The sequence below is a fragment of the Neofelis nebulosa genome, chromosome 7, assembly GCF_028018385.1.
Source record: "Neofelis nebulosa isolate mNeoNeb1 chromosome 7, mNeoNeb1.pri, whole genome shotgun sequence".
In the NCBI taxonomy this organism is placed as follows: Eukaryota; Metazoa; Chordata; class Mammalia; order Carnivora; family Felidae; genus Neofelis; species Neofelis nebulosa.
The window spans coordinates 144,588,665-144,606,323 of record NC_080788.1 but is presented as its reverse complement, the minus strand read 5'-3'; the positions used below and the strand labels follow the sequence as shown (position 1 = coordinate 144,606,323).

At 51.6% G+C, this 17,659-nt stretch overlaps 2 long non-coding RNA genes across 2 annotated transcripts in view; one reads left to right on the top strand and one right to left on the bottom strand.

Annotated features, from left to right (window-relative positions):
* The window catches only part of LOC131517745 (uncharacterized), a 31,384-nt gene extending 30,752 nt beyond the window's left edge, over positions 1–632 (bottom strand). Inside the window, exon 1 of the long non-coding RNA XR_009264788.1 lies at positions 442–632. This is a non-coding gene — a long non-coding RNA (uncharacterized LOC131517745). The remainder of the gene's footprint in view (positions 1–441) is intronic.
* A 12,321-nt stretch (positions 633–12,953) lies between these two features.
* Positions 12,954–17,659, top strand: part of LOC131517744 (uncharacterized) — a 68,718-nt gene continuing 64,012 nt past the window's right edge. Inside the window, exon 1 of the long non-coding RNA XR_009264787.1 lies at positions 12,954–13,819. This is a non-coding gene — a long non-coding RNA (uncharacterized LOC131517744). The remainder of the gene's footprint in view (positions 13,820–17,659) is intronic.

Sequence of the window (17,659 nt, the reverse complement as noted above, 5' to 3'; positions counted from 1 at the left end):
CCCAGCGCCTGCGCACCGGAGCGCTCCAAGGGGGCGGCGGGGGCTCGCAGAGGGCCCCGGGGACGCCAGCGCCCGGGCCGGGACCCTGGTAAGGCCACCGCCCACGGAGTAGTTCGGAGGGAGGGTGACCCCGCCACGGGCGCCCTGGGCAGGTCACCTGTGCTCTCGTGGGCCCCCTCCCGCGAGGGCCGAGCCGGTCCCGAGGCGGCTCCGGCCTCCCGGGCCCGGAGCGAGGCGCAACGGGCTCAGCAGGCCAGGCCCAGGCCCAGGCCCAGGACCCGGGCGCCGGCCGGGCGCCGCGGTGGCTGGGCTCCTGGGGGTCCAGGCTGGGCGTCCGGTCCCAGGAGCGCGGGGACCGCGGAGCTCGGGGAGGCGGGGCCCGAGCCTGGGCCTCCCGTGCGCCCTGTCGAGGGGTGAGGGGCCCTGGCGCGCGGAGCTTACCCGAGGGTCGGAGCGGGGCGCGCTCTGGACGGGCCGGGGTCGTGCGAGGACAGCGGCCGCCCGCGCCGCCGGAATGCCGATGCCGCTGCCGGGCCGAGACGCCCGGGGGGCGGCCCGGGACCCCCGCCCCACGGCGGCAGCTGCAGCCCGGAGCCGCGTGACCCCGGCCCCGACCTCCGGCGCTCGGCTGTTTGTCCGCACACAAAGGAGAACACTCATATTTTTCTTTCCCGGGCGCAGACTTCACACCCGCCCCACCTCCCCTCCCCCGAGCCGCCCCCCACCTCACCCAAGCCTCGCTGAGAACCGCTTTCTCTCCGCAACTCCCCCCCCCCTCCGGTCCCCACTGTCGAATTCCATAGTTGTATTCGAGGATGTCAGCACAGCTTAGAAAGTTTCATAGAAAGTCAGAGAGCAATTAGGCCCTTTTATTGGAGTTTCGTTGGTGCCATGGGATCTTTTAAAGGAGCGCCTGAAGCACCGAACACAATCCCATTAAGCCGCCCAAACTCCCACAGTCCTCAACGGGGTCTCCGTACTTGGGCAGGCTTTGGCCGGCTCGCCGGGGTGAGCCGCGGGGGCTCGGTTGCGAGAGGCCTGCAAGCGGCCCTCTCCCCGGGGCGCGCGGGGGACCCGGTGGTGCAGGGCCGCCGAGCGCCAGGCAGTGTCCGCGGCGCCCCGAGGCCTCCGCTCCCCCAGCTGCACCGAGCGCGGTGAGGACCCGAGGCGCTTTGGTGCCCTGACCCCGCAGTGCGGGTGTTTGAATGTCTCGAGCTCCCCGGCCGGCTTCTAGACGTGGAAACTTTTACTTCCCTCCGCTCCCAAATGGATCCGCTAACGTTTGGAAAACCGGCCGGAGACATGAACGCGTTGCCGAGAAAAAGACCACGTATGAGCAACGTTGGGGCTTAATTGAATTTTAGTGCCAAATTATAACTCCCTGAATGACCGCCCTGGGGTGAAGGGGGTGGGGGAAAAGGCAGTGAATGAAGGCAAGGCGATTCTAATGGAAATCCTGCCTTCCAGAAATGTGGTTCTGAGGCCACCCTCGCGTAGTAAGAATTGCAGCCTCCAAAGGCAGCCTAATTCCAAAGGGGTGAGGTTATCAGGCTGCCGGCTTTCATGTGGGAAAGCGGGGTTGACCCCAGCTTGAGTTGTGGTTTTGCGTTGATGTTCTTGTGTGTCATTTCACGGAGCAGGCAGCTCTTAACATGGAGCATGGCTTTTCCTTTGTGACAGTAGAGGGTGATTTCTCTTCTTGCCAGTGAAAATTAATCTCTTCCTTTAGAAGTCAAAAAGGAAAGAAAGCAGGTGTTTTAAAGGAATAAAGCATTTTCTTCTTAAAAAAAAAAATAGGTAGTTGGTTGTCAAAGCAAAGTGCCAGTTTTAGAACAATTAGGAGTTTGCTCCTGGTGTATCATCACAGATGTTTATTCTACTAAATAGAAGTTCGTACCTGGTGGTTTCTGGATTCATTTTGGGAAGGGAGACTAGGTGACAGGCTCACAATTAAGGCATTATATAATTCGGATGGCAATGAAATGGGCCTCCGTCACAGGGAAAATGGGCCGTCCAGTGGCTCCATAAGGGGAACATTAAAAATGAGTGTGCAAAATCGAATATTTGATTTTTGAGTGGTTTGTGTTAGTCATCAATTGTTTTGAAAAATTTCTCGAAATTGCCCCTCTTTTCTCTTATTTCGTTGCCCCTCCTGGCCCTGTGGCTGCCAGCATCAGCGACGCAACCTCTGCCCTCTCGTTCTGTGCGCACACCGCACGGTGAGCCAGTCGGCTGTCTGTCCGCATTTCCATTGCGTGACCGCATCCGGGACTCTCGTGGCCTGGGCGGGAAGGAGCAGACAGCGGGCTTCAGGACCTGCGGGTCCCAGCCTCAGTCACTTCCAGCCTTGCCTTGAAAACCTTCTGCGTCGGCCACGTTGGTTTCTTCACCGACTCTTCCTCTCGTTCTTGCCTCTTGATTTCCCTTGCGCCCTCTGCTTCCCTGAAACCCTCTCCACCTGTCCAGACTGCACCTGTCAGACCTGGTTTCCATCTCAGACCCTCGCCGACCTGGCCTGCCTTGGGCTCCAGCGGGAGCCGTCTCCACCACCGGGTTCTCACGGAGGGCCTGGTGACACCATCTGTCTTTCATTGTCCTGTGCTTCTTTCTCATATTGTGGCATGGCTTTGGGAATGTTTCTGGTTGAGGAGAAAACAATGAAGGCCCCTTGAGAGCAGGTATCACTTTACACATGTCTTGGGGCTCCGTCAGGAGCCAGCGCCCAGAAAGTAGGCCACCCATCCGTCAATGGGGTGTCGATGTAGAAATCAGAATCACATTTCAGCCAGCAGGGAGGAGGAGCACAATTACAAATGCGCCCGTGCAGTTCGCCGAAGGCGCCGGAGAAAACGGACTTCTTCGTCGAACTCACAGGACCCGTCACTGGACTTTTTCAACCAACATCAAACTATTTAAATTAAATGGAATCTTGAGTTGTTTAAAAAATGAATATGACTCAGTCGGACTGCAGTAGAAAGCGGGGGAAAAACAAACAAAAGCAAATCCAGAAATCCAAACAGTTCAGTCTGCTTTGGATATTCTTTGATTTTCCCCAGAAAAGGAGCAGATTCCTGAGAAACAGGCGAGAAATTCGAAAAGTGCCTGTCATGTCTCGGCGAAGGCACACGAGAACACGACGCCTCCCGTAGGTTACCTGCAGGCTGGGCTGTACAGGAACCCCCTCTCGGAGGCGGCCCCCACACCACCGCAGGTCCTACGTACTTCTGGAAAAGAAACAAAGTGCCTTTCCGGTGCTGTCCCTGTGTCCCCGGAGGGGCTCAAGACGCACACCTTCTTCGGCGGCATCGGGGCTTAACGCCCATCGTGCTGGAACACCAGCGATGGGGCTGGCTCTGAAGAAGTTGAAAAATCCCACCCTGGTCAATAGTGCATGATGAAATTAACAAGATGAAAATGACACATGAACAAACGCACTTGTGAAACTCTTCAGGGAACAAAGAGGTTAGCATTTGCGGTGGTACAGGAAGAAATGGAAATGATGAAAATAACTCTCTCAGGGTTTTGAAGGAGGAGCATTTAGCATTTCGAGTTCAGTGAAAATGTGTTCACCGTTCTCGTATGAGCAAGGTATCACGTCTCGCCGCTTAATCAAGTTAACCGAATCAGAAGCATGAGCATTTAGGGGAGTGCTGTGGTTCTAAAGGGGGCCATCCCGAGTGCCTTCACCTTCAGCTGAGGAACTGGAAACTTCATTCCGGAGGATCAGCTTCTCGGCTCATACGTGCAAGTGCCAGTAAAACAATCCAAGGAAGAAGCAGGTGTACTGAACACAGAGCTGCATTTGGAGCGCCGCCGGGGTGAAACCTACACGTGAGATTATTTTCGAGCTGTTTTAAAACTTGAAGACCTTCCTCCCTTTCTCCCCCAGGAAAAGTTTTAACAGGTGGACGGGGTGGTCTGAGCCCTTCCCAGCCGTGAAATCATCTGACCTTCTTCTCGCTGTGTCTCTTCGACCGGGGACTTAGACTGGATGAGACACTGATCCTGTTTGTGTTATTTTCGGAGAGCGTTTTGATGTTCTGACATTACTCCCATTCAATAGTTTAAGAAAACATGTAGATGCAGGTTCGGTTTAAATTGGTTCCCTTGGTGTCTTTCTGGGGGAAAAAAGAGAAACGGAACAAAACTACCTACTTGAGACTTATGGTTCAATACAGAATTAATGCTGGGCTTTGGGCCAGTGACCTGGGGACCAGTGCTGTGTGTTTGGGTGTTTGTGAGAGACAGCTCTGGGTCAAGGCCGGGTTTCCAGTTTTAACCCCAAGTGCTGACCTCCTTTTTAAAATTAAAAAAAAAAAAAAAATTTTTTTTTTTTTTTTACCAGTTTAGGTGTTTCTCTGTCTTAATTCTATGCCGGGTCCCTTCTTACATCAGACTTTGGCAACACTGGTCCACAAAACGTTTGGGACTGGATGTTTTCCAGAATTTGGACTTTTCCCCCCCAGGTGTTAGAAAGAGAATGAGTGTGTTATGTATAATGTATATAATGGAGTGTTCCACAGCCCGGGACCAGTCCCTTATCAGAGACATGGATGTTTTCACAGCAAACATATGAATATTCACCCTAAGCGGGAACGGAGACTCTAAGCAGCTTCACGTCAGGGTCGTGTGCTAAGCGTATGAAATCAACTTTCGTTTTCGGAGCTCTTTGGAGTTTTGGACGTTTGTGTGAAGGATCATGGATTTGGATTATGGCAGGACGCCCCTGCCCCCCACTCTTTTCCTTTGAACAGAAAAGGCACCAGTTCCAGGGTCCTTCAAACCCCTCTCCCATCGGTCAGTTTTCATCGTAGCTGGTACCTCAGTGTTGTTTTAAGAATGCTTACATATTTTTAAATAGTTCACACACACACACACACACACACACACACACACACACACACAATGGACTAAGGCCCTTGATTTAGTGGATTAAAAGCTCCCTGCACTAACACCCAAGGCTAATTTTCATGTCCTGCCCTACGTAAGGACTGTCCACAGCTCCAGGGGCAGTGTGGACCCACTGATGTCCGCGTCTCACCCCTCCCCGCCAGGAAAGCCTCCCTTGCTTAAAAACACTGCACACGCCTTCATTTGCCTCTGACCCTTCGAACAAAAATAAACTGCTCATAACTAATAGGACCTAGGGTCCTAAGAGGTCCTTAAAATGATGACAGTTAGCCCTCAGCATGCGGACGGGACTCCTGCACGGGGTAGAGGGTTGGGTTACACAGCTTCTACCATCCCATTCGGTTTTGACTCAGTGAGTCTGTGTGACCTAGATCAGGGCTAATAATCAACGTCTGCTGTTTGAAGAGCCATTTTGCACAGAAATAGTGAGCATTCCCATTTAGGTGGGAATGTGATGTATATTTGAATTAGTCCTCGCTTATTTTATAAGAAAGGTCCCGAGCCGTTTGTGAATTCGAGTTGTTTGTGAATTCGCACTTGGGGCCTCTATGCGCAAATTCAACGCACATGGGGCCATGTGCCCTCGGGAAGTGTCACAGTCCTCCATCGGATGTCACACTGCTGGACACGAGGGTGCGACCTGTAGGAAGTCGAGTGGCAGTCATGGGACCGACCGAGGACCCCAGTGCCAGCGTTCTGTTTGCACTGACTCTTCAGGGTTCCATCTGGTGCTCAGAGCAAAGTGCTCCTGTTTTAGTAATGCACACTTTTGGGGTTCAGTATGTGTGGATTCCAGACGTACAGGCTTCAAGGAGCTGGCAGCTTATGCTAGTAAGAGGGGAGAGACTTTGAAGGCCAGCATCCCCTGCATCTAAAGGGCTGGGGGGGGGGTGCCCGAGGGAAGAAGCAGGTATGTTCTGAAGCCCACACCCAAGGGAGAGGCCCGGCCACAGGGAGGTTTAAACCCCCTGCAGGTGAACTTCACCTGCAGCAGGGGACAGAGGCCCGTGGCAACGCCCCATCTGAGCATTTCTCATACTTGCTCCTCTTCCCCTGGAGACCTCAGGATGTTTGCACAACTTTTCACGTGTGGAGGAGCCCTGCTTCTCCAGGACACGCCGATGGGGTGATCTCTGTCCCTAATACCTCGCCGGATTGCCGCAGATGAGTTCAAGTTCTGCGCACTTGGGTGGGCCTCCACAAAAGAGAAAGGCCGAGGGACAACTTTCCAACCTTTCCTATGCGGGGATGTTGGAAGGTTTTGCTTCACACCTCCAGGATCTCTGTGTTAGTACTGTCTTTAGCTCCTGCACTCAGTAAACGTTTACTGAGCATCCAGTAGGCCCGAAGAGCTGACCCAGGCACTGCGGTAAATGAGGGGCTGACGGGCGGGGCTTCTGCCCACCCCCCAGGGGTTTACTGTCGGGCCCGGGCAAGACTTTTAACAACAGCAGCGTGCAACCCAGGCGTCTTTTTAATGCCTGCTGCTGTGTTTGCTGCTCGGAAAGGAAAGGAGCCTTCGGCAAACGTCTCCCGGCACTCTGCTGTGTGCCGGGCACCCTGTGAGGTGCTGGGGAGTGAGGGAGGGGGTCCCCATCTCCAGCGAGTGCAGGGCCTGGTAGGGAAAGATGGCAAGGCCGTATGAGTGTTGTCACTGGTAGGAGTCTTGGCGGGGGGACGCCTGCCGGGGGCGGTCAGTGCTGTGCACGGGGGGACGCCGGGAGGAGGGAAGGCTCGCCAACAGCTGGTCTCTCCGGGGGGACAGTAAACCCTCACTGGGGTTGGGGAGTGGGTGTGATGGCAGTGGAGAGGGGCGGTGGGGAGGTGGGGGGGCGTGAGGCCGGGCCGGTTCTCCACCCCTCCCCTCCGTTGGCCTGTCCTTGCTGAGTTACCTGCTCCCGCATGACGAGAATTCGGAAGGTTGAAGGTGTCCCGTCGAAGATGTTCTACTAAATTTAATTCCTATTTTATACGCAATGTTCCGCAACATGAGGTATAATTTGACATCTCTTAAAGAACAGTCTGATTTCCCAAATGTAGCCTGGGTGGCTGCTTCGGTGTCACATTAGCTTCCTGTTGAATAAAGATTTCGAGCGTGAGGTGCCAAGAAGCGGTAGGGACACGGGTCCCTTTTCCAGGACACCAGTGATCCTAGCCTCGGATTCGCAGTGCAGCTTGAATTTCCCCAAAGGCGAGCAGTCAGACAGCTAAGCTTGGGAGCCCCTTCCCTGGCCAGTCGCAAGGGCAGACCTCCCCTCCCGCTGCTCCCGCGTCTGGTTGGGGCCGGAGGGCTGGCCTGGCCTGCTGGTGCTCTTACGTTGGATTCCATTTCTGTGATTCGGAGGGAGGGATGAGCGTGTGGACACGGCTGCTCCCTGGAGTCCGCGGGCCAGCTGTCCCCGAGGGGGATCAAGTGACTGCAGCCCCTGAAGCCGGTTTTCGGAAAGTTTCCTTATCCCCCCCCCACCCCCCCACCCCGCCTCTCGCTGGAGCTGTGGGTGCCCTTGGTGGCCGAGCAGCTGGTCAGGAGGCCGTGACCTCTGGCGGGCCTCGCGCTTGGGCCCCAGGAGATGCCTGCCTCTACAGTGACATGGATTTCTGGGCTCAGCCAAATACATTTTTCTCTTTCTGTCTGTCTGTCTGTCCTTTTTTTTTTTTTTTTTTTTTTAATAGAGCAATGAGTTAGAAATGAGCTGTTCGATTCAACTGTTTTTTTTTTTTTTTTTTTTTTGCCTTCTCTTAAATTATTATTTTTTTAAAATGTGATAGAAAAAAATTTTTTTTTCTTCTGGGCAAATTCTTAGGATTTAATTGCACTTAAAATTACGGAGCCTGTCAGAGCAAATTGCAGCTAGCACAGTTTTACCCGAGGAAACCAATCCTGTGATTGTCACCGCCGCCAGGCTTCTGAGAGAAAAGTTGTGGGAAGGATGATTTAAGTCTGCACGGTGAACCACACCTCAAATCAGTATTCAGCACCCAGCTCGTCGCGCTGAAAGGCAGGCCCAGGTTAGCAGCCATGATGTTGGAGGAACCAGGCTGGGATTTTTAAGGGAATCCAGAATTCCCCTCCTGGAAGAAGAAGGAGAGATGTCCACCCCACTGCTTTTGAAGTTAAAGCGGTGTGAGTTAATCTGTAATTTCCCCCCCCCACCCCCCCCCCCCAAAAAGAGCAGTCAGGTGGCTTATTAAAAATAGGAGAGCAGATGGGGCGCCTGGGTGGCGCAGTCGGTTAAGCGTCCGACTTCAGCCAGGTCACGATCTCGCGGTCCGTGGGTTCGAGCCCCGCGTCAGGCTCTGGGCCGATGGCTCGGAGCCTGGAGCCTGTTTCCGATTCTGTGTCTCCCTCTCTCTCTGCCCCTCCCCCGTTCATGCTCTGTCTCTCTCTGTCCCAAAAATGAATAAAAAACGTTGAAAAAAAAATTAAAAAAAAAAAATAGGAGAGCAGAAACAGTATTACCAGCTTCATGTAAAGTTGGATCTGCTCTTGGCTCAGGGGGCTCCTGCTGATTCCCGGGGAGCAGACAGAATCGCTGAGCATCACATATGAGCACAGCCTTTTCTTTGACCTTGAGATAAGGGACCACCCTCGGGGTCTGCAAAGCTCACGTGTCCTCTCCCTCCCCCGAAACACTTCCTTCTTTCCTCCATTTTTTTTTAAACATGGAGTTTTAAGATTTGATTGATTGATTGATTGATTGATTTTAAATTTTATTTTAATTCCAGTGTTGTTAACATTCAGTGTTATATTAGGTCTTCCTTCCTCCACTTTCGATGAGTGAGCGTCTAGTGCTGAACAGATTTAATCTTGTGAAAGGCAGAACTTTCTGGAAGATACAATTCACCTGACTTTGATCAGATAAAAGATAAGGTGAGACCGGACTTTGGTCTCTGGGGACAAGAGAGGACATGGTTTATATTTTTCCTTCCTTCCTTCCTTCCTTCCTTCCTTCCTTCCTTCCTTCCTTCCTTCCTCAGCACTCACACTGACCAATAATAAATCTCAACCAAATGATTATGTTTTGATTAATTAATTTTGTTTCAGAGAGAGAGAGCGAGAGCAGGTGGGGGAGGGGCAGAGGGAGAGAGAGAATCATAAGCAGGCTCCACGCTCAGCACAGAGCTCGATGAGGGGCTCGATCCCACGACCCTGGGATCGTGACCTAAACCTAGATCAAGCGTCGGACGCTCAACGGACTGAGCCGCCCACCTCAATCAAGCAACCGTTGAATCTATAAAGGATGGGATGTTGTCTCTCTGTCATTTGGAATCATTTTTAAGTGGACTGCATTGCGTCCATCAATCATTAATATAGAATTCATCCGTATTTTTTATGTAGGTCCCTATAGATCGCATGGGTGAGGAAGAGCGCCCACCTTTTGTGGAAAGTGCGGACTCATTTCTGCCCTCTGCCATCGTGGAGAAGGTTTGTTGAGCAACGGACCGCTTCCCTAAGGAGCAGGGTGCTCGCCGAGAACCTACGAAGAGCATGGATGTGGGGGCTGACCGCCTCGGGTCCAGCCTCGAGATTCAGCTTGGAGCTGGGATGCGCAGGTCACTGGGCACCTGCACCTGCGTTCCCTCATCTGCAGTGGGTGTGGGCGTCAGCGTCCTCATCAGAGCTGTTGTAGGGACGAACCCGCGGACCCAGGTAAGGTCCTTCGCGCGGCGCCTGACACGTCGTAGAGGGTGTGATGTTGTGATCAGTCGTAATGGAGAAGACGGGATTTTACAAAAACAAAATTAGAAACACTGAGGACTCTGGATATTTGTCTTGAAAGTGATATGTACTTTGCTCTGCTGCCATATTAAGAATATTAGCCTGGGGCGCCTTGGGGGCTCAGTCGGTTGAGTGTCTGACTTGGGCTCAGGTCATGATCTCGCAGTGCGTGGGTTCGAGCCCCACGTCGGGCTCTGTGCTGACAGCTCGGAGCCTGGAGCCTGTTTCGGATTCTGTGTCTCCCTCTCTCTCTACCCCTCCCCTGCACATGCGCGCTCTCTCTCTCTCTCTCTCTCTCTCTCTCTCTCTTTAAAGTGAATAAAATTTTTAAAAAATTAGAAAAAATCTTTTAAGAATTTTAGCCTGTTATCCGTTCATGTGATTATGTACAACCTCAATATGTGAGTCCTGATGACGTTTAAACGTATGTTGCCCGTGAACGCCGTTGGATCACTAGTACGTGTGTGCTCGGAGTGCATACGCCTCAGACATTCTGCAGGCTGTTGGGTGGCAACAGCAGGGCTGGTATCAGCCTCGTGTCCCTACAGCTAACGTGAGCTGTGACACGACCACATACACCGCTAGTGAGGTTGGAAGGCTGTGTGCGCTAATGGGCCTCTCCGTTGGGTCCCTGCTGCGGCCACTGTGTACTCCACAGCGGAAAATGGGGACCTCAGAGGCTTGTTCTCCTCTGGCGCCATTGGGGATGTGGGAGGAAGGCTTCCTTCCTCTTCTTCCTGGCAGAAAGGGGCATCCAGGGCCCCCGAGCTGGCCAGTCCCGCTGGTGCACCTGGCAGGCGGAGTGCCGGGGTCAGGCTGGTCCCTCGCACCGGGAGGCACGAGCAAGGTGTGAGGGAAAGGACCAGAGACGACCTCGTCCAGGGGCCTCGGGCACGCCTCAGAAGCTTCTAAAGGCCCCCGTTCCTTCTGTTGTGTGAAGGCTAGCTAATGTCACCAAGATGAGCTGCAGGGACCTGCCCTCCCTCTTCACAGGCAGGGCGGGTGACAGACGTCACTTGGTGTCATAAGAGCACGTCCCAGCTGAGAAAGGCAATTGCTTTCTGGAGCGGTTTTCTTTTATAAATGCCTCCAGCTTTTACAAAATGCAGCAGGACCTCCAATGTCAGTCGGTGATCATGTGAGCGGGCGTGTTTTGTCCAGTCCTGCCTTTCACAGATCTGTGTTTCTGGGTGTGTGGTTTTTCACAAACAGCTTCTCCCACCGTGCAGCTCTGTTCAGAGAAAGGGAAAGCCAGGTTACACCCTGAATGGTTGCCCCACATAAAGGCCCTTCCAACTTACTTTAAATAACAGCAAGAGAGAAAAAAAAAGAGGATTCCCTACCCAATTCAGTCTGGAAAACTGAGCTAGGTCATATAGTGAATGTGGTGGGTCTTTATTTGTTGAGCTTCGAATAGGCTCAGTATTAAAATATCTTGGGGCTCCTGGGTGGCTCAGTCGGTTAGGCGTCCGACTTCAGCTCAGGTCATGATCTCTCAGTCTGTGAGTTCGAGTCCCGCATCGGGCTCTGTGCTGACAGCTCGGAGCCTGGAGCCTGCTTCGGATTCTGTGTCTCCCTCTCTCTCTGCCCCTCCCCTGCTCATGCTCTGTCTCTGTCTCAAAAATAAATAAATACATTAAAAGAATAAAAAAATAATAAAAAAATAAAATCTCTTATCCCTACTATTTTAGAAAGTGCACACAATATACTCCTATATTATGCCATTGATTTACTTTCAGACTGTAAAATTAGGTTCAAATCTGTCCACTAAAAACCTTGCTGATGACCTACTTAAGGTAACCTGGTGAAAAATAGTGACGATTCAGTCCACAGAGGTAAACCGGCTTGCGTAAACTACTGTTAATGATCAGCTCTTTGATCTTGTCCTGGTATCCTTGAACGCTGGTTCGCTGATTTCATTCAGCCTATAAAACTGGTTTGTGGTGGGTACCACACATGTGAGTCTTGTTTATGAAAAGACAGCATTTTCGGTTGGGGCTCTGAGTAGGGATTGTGGAATAATACATTGTTACAGAATGCGTTTTTAAAACGGCTTATAGATTTTTTTTTTTTTTTTTTCTCCTGGAGAGAACCTCGTGCTGGCATCTTGCACGGGGCTGTGAGCGTCCTCGATTCCTTTGTCTCGAAGCCGAAGGGACTGAAGCGATAATATCTTCGTTATCTGTTGACTCTCCCCGATGCCGCTCGGAAGGCTTCCCCTGCCGACTCCCTGGTTCCCACTATCAGTCTGGAGAGTTGGGTGCCCTTCTCGTGTCCATCTTATCGGTGAGGGGACCTCCGACCCATGAGACCACATACCTCATCCAAGGTCCAGGGGGAACTCCATCAGAGTTCAGGAATGTGTGTGCTCAGTGATGGTATGGCACTGCTTCTCAGGACTGAAGAGTCTGGGAGTCCTTCATTTCCAGGGACAGCCTGTAGTGTTGCAGACTATGCAATAATAAACACGAATGGGGGTAGATTAGGACTATTGGGCTGATTTCACAACGGCAAGTGTTTTGAACTTCTGCTTGAAATACTTGTCCGTAGGGGCGCCTGGGTGGCGCAGTTGGTTAAGCGTCCGACTTCAGCCAGGTCACGATCTCGCGGTCTGTGAGTTCGAGCCCCGCGTCAAGCTCTGGGCTGATGGCTCGGAGCCTGGAGCCTGTTTCTGATTCTGTGTCTCCCTCTCTCTCTGCCCCTCCCCGTTCATGCTCTGTCTCTCTCTGTCCCAAAAAAAATAAATAAAAAACGTTGAAAAAAAAAAAAAATTTTAAGAAATACTTGTCCGTAGCAGGCGGCCTGTTCCTGCGGTGGGATTTAGGAACACTTGCCCAGTTTGGACACCGTCCCTGCGTGATGATCAGAGGGCGTTTCCGAATTGAATTCGTCCTGTGGAAATTTAAGAAAGAGCTAATGTTATAATTATAGTACGGACTCTACGTACAATGCAAACTGTTAGCTTAATAGTGAAGAGGGGAGAGCTAAAAATACAGTTTTATTTTACTTTATGAAATTAAAATTTTAAATGTTTATTCATTTTTGAGAGAGAGAGAGAGAAAGAGAGGCAGAGAGAGAGGGAGACACAGAATCTGAAGCAGGCTGAGCTGTCAGCACAGAGCCCGATGCGGGGCTTGAACCCACAAACTGCAAGATCATGATCTGAGCCAAAGTCGGATGCTTAACCGACTGAGCCACCCAAGCGCCCCCAAATATTTTTAAATTTAAAGTTTATTTATTTATTTTGAGAGTGAATGTGCATGGGGGAGGGGGAGAGAGAGAGAGAGAGAGAGAGAGAGAGAGAGAGAATGAGAATCCTAAGCACTGATATGGGGCTCGATCTCACAAACCGTGGGATCATGACCTGAGCTGAAATCAAGAGTCAGACGCTTAACCGACAGAACCACCCAGGTGCCCCTGGATCATGTGGTATTTCTGTTTTTAATTTTTTGAGAAAGCTCCGTACTGTTTTCTGCAGTGGCTGTGATCTTTGACCCAGGAGGCAGGAATATCCAGTGGGAAAAAGACAGTCTCTTCAATAAATTATCCTGGGAAAACTGAACAGCCACATGCGAAAGAATGAAACCGGACCACTTTCTTACAACGTACACAAAATTAACTCTAAGTGGATTAAAGACCTAAATGTGAGGTCTGAAACTGTAAAAATGTATAGAAGAGAGCCCAGGCAGTAATCTGACATGGACCATAGCAACACTTTTCTAGATATGTCTCCTAAAAACGTGATTTTAATTAAAAAAAATCATTCTGTGTATCGAGCGTGTCTCCCGAGCCGGCGCCTGCTCTCAGGAGCTCCCGGGCTGGTCTGGCAGGAGAGAGACCCACAGGCAGAGAGGACAAAAGCATCCTGCATGGACACGAAGAGGCTTGCCAATGTAAAAGGGATATCACGGAGGTATAAAAAGCAAATGTTTGCCAAGTACAGTCTCCGATCCTCAAGAATACCAGTAGTTTCAAAAGTAACTGTTAAACATCAACTAGGGGAATCCTAGTGCAGGGGAGTGGCGCTTAATGACACGTTGATTGGCGACTGCATTCTTTCGAAACCGGAATGGCTCCCAAGGGCTTCATTGCACAACCCGGGACCCAGGCAGACCAACAGACCGTTCAGTGACTAGCAGAGTACTGCATTTCCGACATCTGTGTATCTCAGCACGTTTGATTTATTGGGTAAGTGAGTCACGGATGATCAAATGTCCTTGAAGGGACCCCACCCCCCATTCCTCTGCACTGGAGGATCCCAGGAGCTTGTGAGGGTGGAGGGCGAAGGCTCAGTGATGTTTAGAGTCTGGGTCGGTCTCATTAGGGGACCAAATGTGTCTGTGCTTGTTTCGAAGCAGAAGAAACACACTTTTGGAGGAAGGAGAGAAACCCAGCTGTAATCCTGCCCACTGGAGCCCATGGCATAACTTCCAGATGGTGATATTCAGATTCTTTTGATATTCCTCCAGCTAGGAATATGAAATACGTACGAGAAAAAAAAAAACAAAAAAAAACACCCAAACTTATGCCCTGGAAAACACGATAAGCACGTCCTAACTCCTGATAATCTCTGGCCTGTATTTAATGAGATGGTCACCTTCCGCTGTGAACGTGGTGAAGTCAACTGTGGGTGATATTAAGGTATAAACCCTGCGGTCACTCGTGGATCTATGATTTCATCTGCCGGCTGGCTCAGCATTCCTATGCCCCGAAGAAGTTCTGGGGGGTTGTAGATGCTCGGAAATACTGATGACCCAGTGTCCTCACGGTTGCCAGGGGCAAACGTAAAGTGGAAGGCATCTGATGAAGTGCCTTTGGGGCAATAATTTAAAATACACCATTGAGAACTTCACGGTGGCGTTTGATGGTGCAATCTTCTCGAACCTTTGCCTGGTTCTCAAACAACTGAAGAAGAATAAGGGAGCCCAGGGGAGGAATAAACAAGAGTGAGACAGAATGGTGGAGAAATCCAGTAGCACTGGAGACCGCGGGGGGTGGGGAGCCTGAAAACAAATTGGAAAGTGGGCTCACTGGCGAGCACGAGCAGCATCCGTATTTCAGGAGTAATTGTCGAGAGTTAATTTTGAGAGGGAAGGAGGATTTTCCTTCACTTTTTTACACAAGACGGCTCTCCATCATGGACTGTTGTAGCAACGAAAGAATCTGTTTGGCGCTTGGCTGAAAACTCAAAGGCAAAAAAAAAAAAAAAAAAAAGCAAAGTCCCCTTAAGGATGTCAGCCCCAGACTACAGGAGTCCGTTGGAAGCATCTTAGTTTTAAGAAGGTGGCAGAATTACATAATTATTCACAACTCATAAGAAATTAAAATACCTCTTCCAAATATGAAGTTGTAAGATAACACAAACCACAAATTCTAGACTTGCGGACTGTGTGCATCTTTAACTCTCCCACACAGAAACCCACAGCAAAATGTCTGGGCTGAGAACACATGACTGCGTGTCCCTTATGTCCCTTGGAACCTCGCGCAGGAGGAGGTCTCTGGGAGCGGCTCCTTCCAGCCCCGACTTGGAGGAGTCAGGTCAGCCGCGATGCTCTGGAGAAGCAGGTGGCCCCCACGAGGTGCCGGGGACCACAGACGCACCTTCTCTCCCCCTCACAGCAAAGCTGCGCGAGGTGAGGAATGACCGAGAAGGTTCTGGAACAAAGGGGCAGCCAGATGGGAGGAACATGGGGAATATGGAGAAACGGTCCAATGGGCCCAGGCAGTGTGGGATTCTGGGCCTGAGACCCTGCACGTTCCTCCCGTTTGTGAATATCTTTGGAAAATCACGGCATTTCATTCAACCAGACTTATTTTGAAAGCAAGTGAGTGTTACCTGTTAAAAATCCAAGGGAGTTGTTTTGGTCTATACAGTAAGCATCTCTCAGTCCCGTTTTAAGGGCCTAACCTGCTCCCCACCCCGCACAAGGCCCTGGGGGTTCTCAAGCAGAGCGGGTGGCTTCCTGCCCACAGGGTATTCATCACGAGTAGGGCAGCTGAGCGCGTGAACCTGGTCGGTACGGTGCACAGTGCCAAGGAGGAGAGGAAATGCAGGTGGGGTGGGCGCCCTGGAGCAGGAGGTGGTGAGCCCCAGAGCAGGAGTGGGCGTGAGCCCAGGGCTTGAGGAAGCATCCTGAGAAGGGATGGGTGCATTCGGCGGCGGGGGGGTGATCGAGGGAGCAAGGCTGCGGAGGTTGGGGGGGGGGACCTCATGACCTGGGGGGCTTTGTGTGCCGCGTCGAGCTGGCGCTGGCCGCGGGGAGGGGCGAGGACCCAGGATGCCTCCTAGGCTCCCCTCTGGGAGCCACAGGTGCCTGGCAGCTCAGGGTGGGTCCCGCCTACTGGGGAGGGAGGGATGGGCACTTGGGAGCAAGCGTGGGCGGGAGCGGAGTCTGTGGAATTCTCTCCATCGGGAGGACCTGGGAGCCACTGCCGAAGCCGTTGGTTGGAAACACGAACTTACTGCCTTGGGCAGAGTGAGTCGGGGTGCAGGGGGTAGGTTCTCCAGGGCAGAGCTGTGACTTACGCATCTCGGGGTCCACTGTAGTGCACGCAGTCGGCACCCAGTCAATATATTTTAACTGCAAATACTTGCCCCTGTTTCTAGAGACCATCATAGGCAATGCTCTTTCCGCAAACTTCTCTTACTCAATTTTTATAAAAGCACATCATCTTGACAGAGGAAACGGGCTTAGGAACATGACACAGGATGTGCCCCAGGTGTGTCCGGTTTGTGTCTTCTCCATTTTCCTAGCTGTTCTTTGCCGAGTCACCCCCCCCACCCCCCCACCCCCCAGAGGGTAGTGTCTTTGAACCGCACGTTAGCCGCCTAGACGCTAAATTCAAGGAATGATTAATGCCGCGTTCCACCGCGTACCTACCATCTACCAAAGCACATGGACGGTGTGTGGCTGTTGCCCTTTGCGAAGTCATGGTCTAGTTTCTTGGCTTAAGGTGGTGGAAACGGGACGTGATTGACTTCTCGGGAGAGGTGAGACCCACAGAAGGGTTGGGGGCCGAGCAGCCTCAGTGGTCCTCTGTTTGAAAACCCTGTGGCAGGACCCCCACTGCCAGGAGCCCAGGAGCGCCGTCTCTGGTAGTGCGCCCCCCCCCCACCCCCCCCCCACCGCCCATGCAGAGTTCGCCAGCCTCGCCCGGAACTGACAGCGAAGGGGTTAAAATAACAAATAAATGACTTTATTTAGACTTGAGCATTTCTGGCAGTTTTTCTGGATTTTTTTTTTTTCCCCGCAGTATTTGATGTGACAGCTTTTGTTTGCTTGCGCTTGTCTCTTTCGAATTTCTCATATCAGCGGTAAAAGCTATTTCTTTTTCCTGTAACATCTTGAGCTTGGTATCCAATGAAGGGAGAAATTGCTCTTGCATTACTTGAAATTATAATATTATACCTAATTTTGGGGGGAGAAAAATTAGAGTAATTTAGATCTCCAGGCACTGAGGATTTTGCAGACAGGTCATTTGCAGCACTGTTGCTGATTATTCATCCATAAAAGTGTTTTTACCGCGGGGGAGGCTCCATCATTTCTGGTGTTCTTTAGAAACGCTGATTTTCGAGGCCCATCCAGGCAAGAGAAGGACGGTCATCATCCATTTCGAGCCAATGGTCTGGCTTTGATGGGGCTCGGGCCGGGGAGCCGCCGGGTCTGTCAGCGGGATAATTTGTTTGAGTGGCTAATGAGAAATCTTAAGTGACATGTCTCAGGGGTGGGGAGAGGATGAAGTGCAGAGGGGCCGGTCCCCGGATCTGCGTGGCTGCCAGCCGGTGTCTCCTAAACTTTTCTGTGTATATGGCGGAAAGCACAGCCTCCCCCTGCAAACAAGGACACGGAGGAGCCACATGCCAGTGGGATTCTGTAATGTGGGCTGCGGTGTGTAAACAGTGGTACGGTTGAACTGGGGGCTGTTCGTGAAAAACCCGTAAGTAATTAAGCGCTCCCTCCAGCAAGGTAAGAGCCGAGGCTGAAGTATATTAGTACAAAAAGAAAGAAAGAAAGAAAGAAAGAAAGA